The following is a 14,623-nucleotide window of genomic DNA, read 5'->3' on the forward strand; positions in this document are numbered from 1 at the left end:
TGTATGCGAAATCAAAACGTCAGGTTGCTGATCATCATGAAGTTCTCCATCTTTCTTAGAAGGCTTTGACTCGACACTTTTTTCTTTTAGGTCTTCATTATTCTTGGATGGCAAAATTTGTGGAGTTTCATATGCTGTTAAGGTGCGCGGACAGTTGGATAAGTCCAAAGCTTCTCCTTCCGTTGTGAACAGCTGATGACAGTTGGATTCATCCGAAGCTTCTGCTGCTGTCGGTGCTGACGTGTGATGAAAGTTAGATTCATCTGACCCTTCGGCTTCTGTTGGTGATGTCGGATCACTAGGTTCCTCTTGCAAACCAACAAACATTTTTTCAAGATCTTCTTCTGAAGAGAGATTTCAGATCCCATCACTAGGAATTTTGGAGGTAGCTAGACCCACCTGCATTGGTACTCCGAACATAGCTTCATAGGGCGAGCATTTTAATCCCTCATGGTATGCTCTATTTTTCATTGCTTGTACATAGCGAAGGCCCTCAGACCACTTGGGTGTCTTATTTGTTTCCATCCACGTTGACAACATGTTTTCAATGTCTTGATTTGCTCTTTCCACGGAGCCTTGGGACTGGCTGTGTCTTGGTTTACCATGCACTATTTTCATATCAGGCCACATCGCGCACAAACTCTGCATGACCTTGTTACAAAATTCCCTCCCATTATCAGAATGCAGAATACACGGGGCACCAAAAGTGGAAAAAATGTCAAGGAGGTGGTACGCAACCTCTTCTGCTCTTTTAGTGCATAAAGCACGTAGAAGAACAAATTTAGTGACGTGGTCTTGATAGACGAATATGAACTTGAAATCATTATCACAATTGGATTGCATGTCAATGAGATCGAGAATTCATTTCACTGTGTAGGATAGGTTTCACAACAAGGCCTTTTTTGGTAATCTTCTGTTTTTTCTGGCATGGCTGGCAGAGTCGCAGATAAATAACTATTGACTCCGTTGTGACATTTTTGAACTGACGGTTCACCTCATTTAGGATCCTGGTCCGCCCTCCGTGGCCGGTACTGATGTGCGCATTATGAATGACACTAAAGAGTTTTGCACACCGAACGTAATGCAACACGTTGTCTTTTTCACACGAGATTGGTGCAATTAACTTTTCATCACTTCCGAAGGTCATGATGTCGTACCTCTTCAAACGCCTGTAGTGAATACTCTGTTTAGGTACCGCCACCTTAGCCTCCTTCACTTCTTTCAATATATTCTCGTATTTATCGTCCGTGAGATAAAAATTATTATCTCGCTTTTTCTCCACCACTTCATTCAAGAGTTCCGAAAAACGATCTTTCATTTCCTCACTCATGATCTGGCAATCAGCTAGTGCCTGTGCAGCTTTGACAGGCAGTCGGCTATGCAGCTTTGAGCAGTATGTGCAGCTTGCAAAACACTCAGGCAGTCATCCAGCATGAGGACATAAACAGGAAGTACGCCCATTTACCCACACTGCTTGGCAAGAATCCCATGTTCTTTTGTAATAGGGTTACTCAGCATTGTGTGAAAGACTGTACAACAGCACCATCTACTGGTCTAACACTGCCATTGATGAGTTAGTGATTTTCTTCAGGCAGTGATTGGGCAGCAATCTAAGAAGAGAACCCCAGGAAACTAGGACTTGAGGCAGGAGCTATTTTAGGGAGAGTGAGGGGACTGGTGCTGTGCTGACTAGACTGAGCCCAGACAGGGCTGGTGCGCTGTTTCCTTCCAGCCTTTTCTCGGAATGCGCTGTCTTCCGATTCCCCTGATCAGAGACTACGGTGCTCGGGTGGAACAGACCATTCATGGCACCCAGCAACTCCGGCTCAGAGCTTATCTGCATATATTCTGGTTCTACCACATTGGCGCGGCAACGGTAAATCGTGTGAGCGGTGTTAGCGTCCACCTTGCAAGATGCTCTTGGAAAGACTTTGGACTCTGCGCTCGACAGGAAGCTAAGTACAGGACAATTTATACACTACTACACCGGCGGCATGTGTACTTCTTGTAACTTTTTGTGAGAGGGTGCTGCAGAACACTGATACCCTAAGATTCATAGGACGTTCTCTTTTGCATATTTTAGTGTGGGGTTAGTGGTTGTATGTTAGCGGGAAGTGGGCACTTTTTGAATGATCGGAACAATAATCATAGGATAGTCAGGATTGACATCTGTATATATAGAACGTACATACGTTAAGGATAGTCAGGATTGATATCTGTATATATAGAACGTACATACGTTACAGGGTAGCAGATACCTTACAGGGTAGCAGATTTTGTTCATTGTTATTACCATATTTTCCCCATCTACTCTTATTACATTTATAAAAACTTTGAACACTGTGTCCTCCATTTCCTCGCCGTATCTGCCTAATCAGACACCTTTCCCACTGTGTCCTCCATTTCCTCGCCGTATCTGCCTAATCAGACACCTTTCCCGCGGTGGCTTACACTTTTTATTACACCCTTCTCAGCTACATTTACCAAGAAGCCGTGGTAAATGTGCACATTTACCAACTGCGCTTACACCCTTCTCAGCTACATTTTAATGTGCACATTTACCAACTGCGCTTACACCCTTCTCAGCTACATTTACCAAGAAGCCGTGGTAAATGTGCACATTTGCCAACTGCGCTTGGTTAAAGTCAGATGTTCCATCTTCACACCTGATATTTCTGACTTTTACCACGCTCGACGGTAAATGTTAACATTTACCAAGACTTCACAGGTAAAAGTCCAATTTTACTTTTCATTTTGAGCTTTTACCGATGGCCTCGGTAAATGTCCAGATTGAAAACCTAGGATTTACCGGCCTTCTGACTTTTACAGTAACATATACAGTGGTGGCCAAAAGTATTGGCACCCCTGCAATTCTGTCAGATAATACTCAGTTTCTTCCTGAAAATGATTGCAATCACAAATTCTTTGGTATTATTCTCTTCATTTAATTTGTCTTCAATGAAAAAACACAAAAAGAATTGTCCTAAAGCCAAATTGGATACAATTCCACACCAAACCTAAAAAAGGGGGTGGACAAAAGTATTGGCACTGTTTGAAAAATCATGTGATGCTTCTCTAATTCGTGTAATTAACAGCACCTGTAACTTACCTGTGGCACCTAACAGGTGTTGGCAATAACTAAATCACACTTGCAGCCAGTTAACATGGATTAAAGTTGACTCAACCTCTGTCCTGTGTCCTTGTGTGTACCATATTGAGCATGGAGAAAAGAAAGAAGACCAAAGAACTGTCTGAGGACTTGAGAAACCAAATTGTGAGGAAGCATGAGCAATCTCAAGGCTACAAGTCCATCTCCAAAGACCTGAATGTTCCTGTGTCTTCCGTGCGCAGTGTCATCAAGAAGTTTAAAGCCCATGGCACTGTGGCTAACCTCCCTAGATGTGGACGGAAAAGAAAAATTGACAAGAGATTTCATCGCAAGATTGTGGGGATGGTGGATAAAGAACCTCGACTAACATCCAAACAAGTTCAAGCTGCCCTGCAGTCCGAGGGTACAACAGTGTCAGCCCGTACTATCCGTCGACGTCTGAATGAAAAGGGACTGTATGGTAGGATACCCAGGAAGACCCCACTTCTTACCCCGAGACATAAAAAAGCCAGGCTGGAGTTTGCCAAAACTTACCTGAGAAAGCCTAAAACGTTTTGGAAGAATGTTCTCTGGTCAGATGAGACAAAAGTAGAGCTTTTTGGGAAAAAGCATCAACATAGAGTGTACAGGAAAAAAAAAGAGGCATTCAAAGAAAAGAACACGGTCCCTACAGTCAAACATGGCGGAGGTTCCCTGATGTTTTAAGGTTGCTTTGCTGCCTCTGGCACTGGACTGCTTGACCGTGTGCATGGCATTATGAAGTCTGAAGACTACCAACAAATTTTGCAGCAAAATGTAGGGCCCAGTGTGAGAAAGCTGGGTCTCCCTCAGAGGTCATGGGTCTTCCAGCAGGACAATGACCCAAAACACACTTCCAAAAGCACTATAAAATGGTTTGAGAGAAAGCACTGGAGACTTCTAAGGTGGCCAGCAATGAGTCCAGACCTGAATCCCATAGAACACCTGTGGAGAGATCTCAAAATGGCAGTTTGGAGAAGGCACCCTTCAAATATCAGGGACCTGGAGCAGTTTGCCAAAGAAGAATGGTCTACAATTCCAGCAGAGCATTGTAAGAAACTCATTGATGGTTACCGGAAGCGGTGGTTCGCAGTTATTTTGGCTAAAGGTTGTGCAACCAAGTATTAGGCTGAGGGTGCCAATACTTTTGTCTGGCCCATTTTTGGAGTTTTGTTTGAAATGATCAATGATTTGATTTTTGCTTCATACTCTTTTGTGTTTTTTCCTTGCAAGCAAATTAAATGAAGATAATAATACCAAAGAATTTGTGATTGCAATCATTTTCAGGAAGAAACTGAGTATTATCTGACAGAATTGCAGGGGTGCCAATACTTTTGGCCACCACTGTACAGTATAGGAAGTGCTGACAGTGCTTACTCCTTCAGACCCAGTGATCATGTGATCGCTGAGTATATCATGGGAGCAGGAGCGGCAAAGTGCTAGAAGTCCCAGTCAGCACTACAATGCAGCTGAATGTCACTTATAAGTGGGGCTAGTACACTTGCCCCAATAACAGGAAAAATCAGATTAAAAAAATGTATTTAAATGTTGAAATGCCACCCAAAGGTTCGTTATGACCATATGCATGACAAAATATGGGAAGTAAATAAATAAAAATCAGGGAAAACAAAAATAATAATAATAAAAAGCTGCTGCTAATCCAAATCGCTGTTACTTGCTCCACCCCTTTTGAAAAAAAAATGCATTTGTCCAATAAATAAAATAATTGTTATGGAAATGAGAACAAATTTTAAAATATATTTTAGATGTCTTTTGTGATCATAAAACAATCTGAAAAAACAGATCAGTATTTCCTTTATTTTCCCTCTGATATTGCCCAAATTGCTCGTGAAAAAAATAGAGTATGAAAATAATAAAAAAAATTATGCCCCACATATCACAAAAATATGCACAGATTATTTGAATATCCAAGTGAGAAAAAACGTTACAGCTCTTTAACTCGCATGTCTGACGAAAGCACGAAAATGTGTTTGGTCAGGAATGGGAGAAAATGGTCTGGACTTGAACTTGTTAAATGGATATATTTGCATATACATGGAATTCAGTAGTAAAAACCTGTGTCAAATGGGTGTTAGTTTAACATATGTTTGTGCATTTAGTGCCCAGAAAAAGTATTCATAACTCATAAACTTTTCCACATTTTTTCACGTTACACCCACAAACTTAAATATATTTTATTGGGATTTTATGTGATATACAACACAAAGTAGCAAGTATTTATGAAGTGTAAAGGAAATGATATCAACTGAATATGAAATAAGGGGTTAATAGGCACCAGTCTCCAGAGTATTGTGGCTAGCTGGTTGGCTGAGCTGTGACAGGAGTTTCCCAATGGTGCAAAATACCGACAAATAATCAAGCAAATGAGAAGAAAATAGAAAATCAGCAACTCACCGATCCTGTTGCAATTAAAAGTCATTTAATCCGGAAAAACTGCAAATCCAGCAAGAGGTTCATTGCAAAGCAAGAGTGAGCAGTGCAGGGAGAGGGGAAGAGGACTCTCCCTGCACTGCTCACCCTTGCCTTGCAATGAACCTCTTGCTGGATTAGCAGTTATACAGGATTAAATTACTTTTAATTGCAACAGGATCGGTGAGTTGCTGATTTTCTATTTTCTTCTCGTTTGCCTAAAGGAAATGATACATGGTTTTCTACATATAAATCTGAAAATTGTGATGTGCATTTGTATTCATCCCCTGTAGTCTGAAGTCACATAATTAGTAAATTGGGTTCACCTGTATGTAATTTATTCTCAGTATAACTACAGCGGTAGTGTGAAGGCCTCAGAGGTTTATTTGAGAACATTACGGATCAAACAGCTTCATGAAAACCTAGGAATATACCAGACAGGTCAGAGATAAAGTTATGCAGAAGAGTAAAGCAGGATTAGGTTATAAAAAAAATAGCACTAGTTTTGACCATGTCCCAGAGCACAGTTCAATCCATCATCCAAAAATGGAAGAAGTATGGCACAATGGCAAACCTACCGAGACATGGCCATCAACCTAAACTGACATCCCAAACAAGAAGAGCACTAGAGAAGCAGCCATGAGGCCCATGGTCACTCTGGAGGAGCTGCAGAGATCCCAGCTCAGGTGGGAGAATATATCCACAGGACAACTATTAGTTGTATACTTCACAAATTTGTCCTTCATGAAAGTGTGGCAAGAAGAAAGACATTTATAAAAGCAAGCCATAAAAAATCTTGTTTGCAGAAAACCATGTAGGGGACACAGCCAGCATTTGGAAGAAGATTCTCTGGTCAGATGAGACCAGAGTAGAACTTTTTAGGCTAATTGAAAAATGCTATGTGTGGCGGAAAACTAACACTGCACATCACCCTGAAAAGACCATCCCCATTGTCAAACATGGTTTTGGCAACATCGTGCTATGGGAATGCTTTTCTTCAGCATTCAAATTGCCTCTTCAGAGAGGACGATAACTTGAACTCTTGTGCCACCTTTTGGAATTAGCAATCCTAAATGTCAATATCGACCCTTTAACACGTTTTGCCATATGACTTAGGATAAAAGTCAAACCAGAATCTCAGTTTGCAGACATGGTGTTTCAGGGTGTTTTCCCTCGTCATTGCAAGGTAGGAGATCTGATTTGGCTGTGTGAGAGGTTTAAGACTGTGATCTAAAGGGTAAGGTTTCTTCTTGTGGAGAGTGACAGGCCAAGCCTGGCATGTCAGAGTGAGAAGAGTTATAGGCCATGCATGCTTCTCTGGGAAATTAAATATGCAAATTACCTCTCAAGAGAGAAAGAGGACTTTAACTTTAACAGCAAGGACAGGGAAGCTGATTAGAGTTGATGGGAAGATGGATGGAGCTAAATACAGGGCAATCCTGGAGGAAAAGCTGTAAGAGGCTGCAAAAGACTTGGGGTGTGCAAAGCAGTCATCAAAGCAAAAGGTGGCTACTTTGAAGAACCTAGAATATAAGACATATTTTCAGTTGTTTCACACTTTTTTGTTAAGTATATAATTCCACATGTGTTAATTCATAGTTTTGATGCCTTCAGTGTGAATGTACAATTTTCATAGTCATGAAAATACAGAAAAATCTTTAAATGAGAAGGTGTGTCCAAACTTTTGGTCTGTACTGTATATATACCAGGATGGGGGATATTAGTACAGAATTGGGGGACATTACTACTATAACAGTGTCAGCAGCAGACTCCCCCATAGCAGTGCATCATGACCACATTTTTTGCTTCAATTTTTTCTATTTTCCGCCTCTAAAGCCTAAGTGCGTCTTATGGTCCAGTGCGTCTTACAGTCCGAAAAATATGGTGTATCACATGAAATTCCAATAAAATACATTTGAAGGGTATTCCCATCTTCACAATCCTATCCCAATATGCTGTAGGTATAACAATACTAATAGTAGCAAATGCCTTCAATTAGAAATGTAGTATAGTTCTTCTGATAAGCTACTTATCAGTTATCCATGATTACAACCACTAACAGCTAACTGTCACTATATGAGTGGTCGTAACCATTGATACCTAAACTACTGCAAAGCCCTGAACATGGGGTAAGTGACATACTAAATCAGAAGAACACATTTCTAATTGGACGTATTTCCTAATATTATTATTATTACACCTACTACATATTGGGATAGGAGAATACACCTTTTAAGTTTGCGGGTGTAATGTGAAAAAATGTGGAAAAGTTCACAGGGTATATATATACACTGCTCAAAAAAATAAAGGGAACACTCAAATAACACATCCTAGATCTGAATGAATGAAATATTCTCATTGAATACTTTGTTCTGTACAAAGTTGAATGTGCTGACAACAAAATCACACAAAAATCATCAATGGAAATCAAATTTATTAACCAATGGAGACCTGGATTTGGTGTCACCCCCAAAATTAAAGTGGAAAAACACACTACAGGCTGATCTAACTTTGATGTAATGTCTTTAAAACAAGTCAAAATGAGGCTCAGTATTGTGTGTGGCCTCCACGTGCCTGTATGACCTCCCTACAACGCCTGGGCATGCTCCTGATGAGGTTGCGGATGGTCTCCTGTGGGATCTCCTCCCAGACCTGGACTAAAGCATCCGCCAACTCCTGGACAGTCTGTGGTGCAACGTGACGTTGGTGGATGGAGCGAGACATGATGTCCCAGATGTGCTGAATCGGATTCAGGTCTGGAGAACGGGCGGGCCAGTCCATAGCTTCAATGCCTTCATCTTGCAGGAACTGCTGACACACTCCAGCCACATGAGGTCTGGCATTATCCTGATTTAGGAGGAACCCAGGGCCAACCGCACCAGCATATGGTCTCACAAGGGGTCAGAGGATCTCATCTCGGTACCTAATGACAGTCAGGCCACCTCTGGCGAGCACATGGAGGGCTGTGTGGCCCTCCAAAGAAATGCCACCCCACACCATTACTGACCCACTGCCAAACCGGTCATGCTGAAGAATGTTGCAGGCAGCAGATCGCTCTCCATGGCGTCTCCAGACTCTGTCACGTCTGTCACATGTGCTCAGTGTGAACCTGCTTTCATCTGTGAAGAGCACAGGGCGCCAGTGGCGACTTTGCCAATCCTGGTGTTCTGTGGCAAATGCCAAGCATCCTGCATGGTGTTGGGCTGTGAGCACAACCTCTATCTGTGGACGTCGGGCCCTCATACCACCCTCATGGAGTCGGTTTCTAACCGTTTGTGCAGACACATGCACATTTGTGGCCTGCTGGAGGTCATTTTGCAGATCTCTGGCAGTGCTCCTCCAGTTCCTCCTTGCATAAAGGCGGAGGTAGCGGTCCTGCTCCTGGGTTGTTGCCCTCCTAGGGCCCCCTCCACGTGTCCTGGTGTACTGGCCTGTCTCCTGGTAGTGCCTCCAGCCGCAGACAGACACAGCACACCTTCTTGCCACAGCTCGCATTGATGTGCCATCCTGGATGAGCTGCACTACCTGAGCAACTTCTGTGGGTTGTAGAGTCCGTCTCATGCTACCACGAGTGTGAAAGCACAACCAACATTCAAAAGTGATCAAAACATCAGCCAGAAAGCATTGGTACTGAGATGTGGTCTGTGGTCCCCACCTGCAGAACCACTCCTTTATTGAGTGTGTCTTGATAATTGCCAATAATTTCCATCTATTGTCTATTCCATTTGCACAACAGCATGTGAAATTGATTGTCAATCAGTGTTGCTTCCTAAGTGGACAGTTTAATTTCACAGAAGTTTGATTTACTTGGAGTTATATTCTGTTGTTTAAGTGTTCCCTTTATTTTTTTGAGCAGTGTATATTACTAACAAACCAGAGGCTGGAGAACCTCATGGATGTTGTGAATCAATGTTTCTTACCTTTTTGTTTGATATTTTACCATTCTATTAATTAATGTTTATTTACATCTATATTTTTTTTTTTTTCAGGGTTATTTCATGAGCCGTCCCAGAACCATCTTTACACGACAGCTTAAATATGTGAATTTCTATTAAATCACAGGAAAAACAATGCTTTTTAACAAAGTCAAATGCAGACAAAATTGCCAAGTCTTAAATGCTTACTCTAGGATGTTATATATAATGAGGATATTGCTTTAACTATAGCAGGTTTAGGGCTCGAGCAGACGACCGTATTATCGGTCCGAGTGAGATCCGACAAATCATCGGATCGCACCCGGACCAATGTTATGCTATGGGGCCATGCACATGTCCTATTTTTTTTGCTTGAACAGAGCCATTCTGGAGGAAAAATCGCAGCATGCCTAAGGTTAATCTGATTTGAATCCGATTAGTGCATGGGAAACATCGGACTGCACTCGTATGACATCTAAATGCAGTCTCATTTCCATGGACTGACAGAATAAGAAGATGGGGAGACATTTTTTTCTCCATCTTTTCCTCATCCAAGAGAATCGGATCACACTATGATCACACTTTGATCAATCTCTGATCAAAGTATGATCAGAGTGTGATTTGCATAACTGACCTGATTTTTTCAGATGAGAAAACATATGGTTGTCTCCACCTAGACTTACTGTAATGAACCTGCCAGCACGTTTTCAGACCCCAAACTGTCGTCATCTATGTAAAGTCTGTATAGTGTTGATGACAGCCATACCTTTTTTCTGTAAGTCTGTGCCTCCGTTTTATAGAAATCCACTGATGAATTTTCATGCATATGAGCCGCAAGTGCAGGGGACTTGTCCCTCCACTTACAGCTCTCCGGCCTCTCTCCTTTCCCCGCCTGCAGCAAATGAATTTCTATAAAAAAGAGGCGAGGACTTATAAAGCAAAGGTATGGCTGTCAACGTTAAAGGTACTTTATACAGATGATGTTAGTTTGGGGTCTAATAATCAGTTGACATGTTCACGTCAAATGTTTAGTTTCTGCTAATAATGGTCAGAAATCTCATGCTGTGCCATATTTAGTAAGGTATAGCCAAGTCAAGAAACTTGGAGAGAATAGGAAATATTTAGCTTATGTAATCGGCCTATTATGACACATTTATGTAACATCCAACCATTTCTGTGTGGTTTTATCTCTGCTGTAAAGACTTCGCCCCTTGCCTTAAAAGTTATGCAGCTACTCGCTAACCTGAAAATACAGTCATGGCCGAAAGTGTTGGCATCCTTGAAATTGTTCCAGAAAATTAAGTATGTCTCCCAGAAAATTATTGCAATTACACGTTTTGTTATACACATATTTATTTCCTTTGTGTGAATTTGAACAACACAAAAAACAGAGAAAAAAGTGAAATTGGACATAATTTCACAAAAAATCCCCAAAATGGGCGCGACAAAATTGTTGACACCATCAAGTTAGTATTTGGTTGCACACCCTTAGGAAGAAATAACTGCAATCAATCGCTTCCTATAACCATCTACAAGCTTCTTATACATCTCAACTGGAATTTTGGACCACTCTTCTTTGCAAACTACTTCAGGTCTCTCATATTTGAAGGCGCCTTCTCCCAACAGCAATTTTAAGATCTCTCCACAGGTGTTCAATGGGATTTATATCCAGTCATTGCTGGCCACTTCAGAACTCTCCGGCGTTTTGTTTCCATCCATTTCTGGGGGCTTTTTGAAGTACAGGTGCTTCTCACAAAATTAGAATATCCTCAAAAAGTTAATTTATTTCAGTTCTTCAATACAAAAAGTGAAACTCATATATTATATAGAGTCATTACAAACAGAGTGATCTATTTCAAGTGTTTATTTCTGTTAATGTTGATGTCCATGGCTTAAAGCAAATGAAAACACAACAGTCATTATCTCAGTAAATTAGAATACTTTATAACAACAGCTTGAAAAATATTTTTAAAATCCGAAATGTTGGCCTACTGAAATGTATGTTCAGTAAATGCACTCAATACTTGGTCGGGGCACCTTTTGCATCAATTACTGCATCAATGCGGCGTGGCATGGAGGCGATCAGTCTGTGGCACTGCAGAGGTGTTATGGAAGCCCAGGTTGCTTTGATAGCAGCCTTCAGCTCGTCTGCATTGTTGGGTCTGGTGTCTCTCACCTTCCTCTTTGCAATACCCCATAGATTCTCTATGAGGTTAAGGTCAGACGAGTTTGCTGGACAATCAAGCACAGTGATACTGTTGTTTTTAAACCAGGTATTGGTACTTTTGGCAGTGTGGACAGGTGCCAAGTCCTGCTGGAGAATGACATTTCCATCTCCAAAAAGCTTGTCGGTAGAGGGAAGCATGAAGTGCTCTAAAGTTTCCTGGTAGACGGCTGCGCTGACTTTGGTCTTGATAAAACACAGTGGATCTACACCAGCAGATGACATGGCTCCCCAAGCCATCACTGTTTGTGGAAACTTCACAGTAGACCTCAAGCAGCTTGGATTGTGTGCCTCTCCACTCTTCCTCCAGACTCTGGGACCTTGATTTCCAAATGAAATCAACACCTTGGACCACTGAGCAACAGTCCAGGTCTTTTTCTCCTTGGCCCATGTAAGACTCTTCTGCCGTTGCCTATTGGTCATGAGTGGCTTGACACAAGGAATGCGACACTTGTAGCCCATGTCCTAGATACGTCTGTGTGTGGTGGCTCTTGAAGCAATGACTCCAGCAGCAGTCCACTCCTTGTGAATCTCCCCTAAATTTTTGAATGGCCTTTTCTTAACAATCCTTTCCTTATCCCGGTTGCATGTGCACCTTTTTCTTCTACACTTTTTCCTTCCACTCAACTTTCCATTAATATGATTGGATACAGCACTCTGTGAACAGTCAGCTTCTTTAGCAATGACCATTTGTGGCTTACCTTCCTTGTGGAGTGTGTCAATGACAGCCTTCTGGACATCTGTCAAGTCATCAGTCTTCCCCATAATTGTGGAGCCTACTGAAACAGACTAAGGGACCTTTGTAAACTCATAGGAAGCCTTTGCAGGTGTTTTTTGTTAATTATTCTAATTTACTGAGATAATGACTTTTGTGTAAAAGCCATAATCATCAACATTAACAGAAATAAACACTTGAAATAGATCACTCTGTTTGTAATGACTTTTTCTAATATATGAGTTTCACTTTTTGTATTGAAGAACTGAAATAAATTCCATTTTTGATGATATTCTAATTTTGTGAGAAGCACCTGTGTGTTTGGGGTCATTGTCCTGCTAACAGACCCATGACCTAGAAAGCAAATCCAGCTTTCTGACACTGGGTAGTATATTGTGACCCAAAATCCTTTGGTAATCTTCAGATTTCATGATGCCTTGCACACAGTCAAGGCACCCAGTGCCAGAGGCAGCAAAACAATCCCAAAACATCTTTGAACTTCCACCATAATTGACTGTAGGTATGGTGTTCTTTTCTTTGCAGGCCTCATTCCATTTTCGGTAAACAGTAGAATTATGTGCTTTACCAAAAAGCTCTATTTTGGTCTCATCTGTCTTCAAAACGCTTTCCTAGAAGGATTTTGGCTTACTCAAGTACATTTTTGCAAACTGCAGTTTAGTTTTTTTATGTCTCTGTGTCACCGGTATGGTCCTTCTGGTTCTCCTTATAGCGTTTAATTCAATCAAATGTTGACAGTTAGTTCTCGGTGACACTGATGCACCCTGAGCCTGTAGGACAACTTGAATTTGAAAGTTTGAATTTGACTATCCTTTATTGCAACCTTTCAACAATTTTTCTCTGCCGTCCACGTCCAGGGAGATTAGCTACAGTGCCATGGGTTGTAACATTCTTGATTATATTGTGCACCATGGACAAATGATCATCAAGATCTCTGAAGATGGACTTGCAGCCTTGAGATTGTTCATACTGTTCAACAATTTTGGTTCTCAAGTTCTCAGACAGTTCCCTTTTCCTCTTTCTGTTTTCCATGCTTAGTGTGGAACACAATGCAAAGATTGAGTCAACTTCACCCCTTTTTATCTGGTTTCAGGTATGATTTTCATATTGTCCACACCTGTTACTTGTCACAGGTGAGTTTGAATGTGCATCACATGCTTGAAAGAAAGTTGTTTACCCACAATTTTGGAAAGATGCAAAAAAATTGGCCGGTCCATCTTTGGGGTTTTGTGTGAAATTATGTCCAATTTGCCTTTTTTTCTCATTTTTTTTGTGTTGTTCCAATACACACAAAGGAAATAAACATGTGTATAACAAAACATGTGTAATTGCAATAATTTTCTGGGACAAATAGTTTATTTTCAGGAATAATTTCAAGGGTGCCAACATTTTCGGCCATGACTGTATATTGATCTGATGCCATTTTCTCATTCAGACCCAAGCTGCACTTTCAACTTCGTAGGTAATATTTTTTAGAAGTACATTTGTATGCAAATATGTTGTTGTTTTTTATTTATTCAATACAGTTATTTTAATAAAGTTTAGTTTCAGTGTTTTATTTTTGTATTAATCCAATTCAGTACATTTTCTATGTTTTGTATGACTATTCCTGTTATTTTGTATTTCTATTCTTTATTTAATATGCTATTGATTTACATTTTAGAATTAAAATATATAGAAAATGTTGATTTTTCACTTATCTTGTACCGATTTTGAGCTTTGTGTCAGTTCTATCGCAATTCAAATGCATAAAAAAATTACTGGTTCCTTGTTGGATTTATCCTAGAGTTTATCTTCACTCTGCAGACATTCACGTGACTTAAGAATTTGTCACCAAGACACACCAATTTAGTCATTAAAATGCATGTAGTAGATGCTCTAAGGAACCCAAGCTTGTGGATGCCTCTTTTGAACTCTCGCTCAGATCTTTCTGTATCTCTTTTAGACTATTACTCAAAGTAAGCTATGGATTTTGGTTGCAATATGCAGATAGAGGGCTTCATCTGAATTTTCCATAGTATAGTAAGTTGACCAATATCTACAATATCTTCAACATAAAAAGTCTGAAGTCTTCTATTAAAAAATAATAGATAATAATTCTGGATTATTTTTTTAGAATAGGATTTTTGCATGATATCTAGTGGTCATCAAATGGCTGCCTCTGCGACTGACCTGCCAACATGCAGCAGTGTCTC

The 14,623-nt window shown here is 40.7% G+C and overlaps 1 protein-coding gene across 1 annotated transcript in view; it reads left to right on the forward strand.

The window, feature by feature from the left end:
• The window catches only part of SUSD1 (sushi domain containing 1), a 644,959-nt gene extending 633,688 nt beyond the window's left edge, over positions 1-11,271 (forward strand). The window contains exon 25 of the mRNA XM_073663765.1: positions 9,547-11,271. The gene's annotated coding sequence lies outside the window, so the exon portion shown is untranslated. The remainder of the gene's footprint in view (positions 1-9,546) is intronic.
• Positions 11,272-14,623: the final 3,352 nt, after the last annotated feature.

The sequence above is a fragment of the Phyllobates terribilis genome, unplaced genomic scaffold, assembly GCF_046119375.1.
Source record: "Phyllobates terribilis strain yellow unplaced genomic scaffold, ASM4611937v1 Scaffold_1__5_contigs__length_1240528914, whole genome shotgun sequence".
NCBI classification, from domain to species: Eukaryota; Metazoa; Chordata; class Amphibia; order Anura; family Dendrobatidae; genus Phyllobates; species Phyllobates terribilis.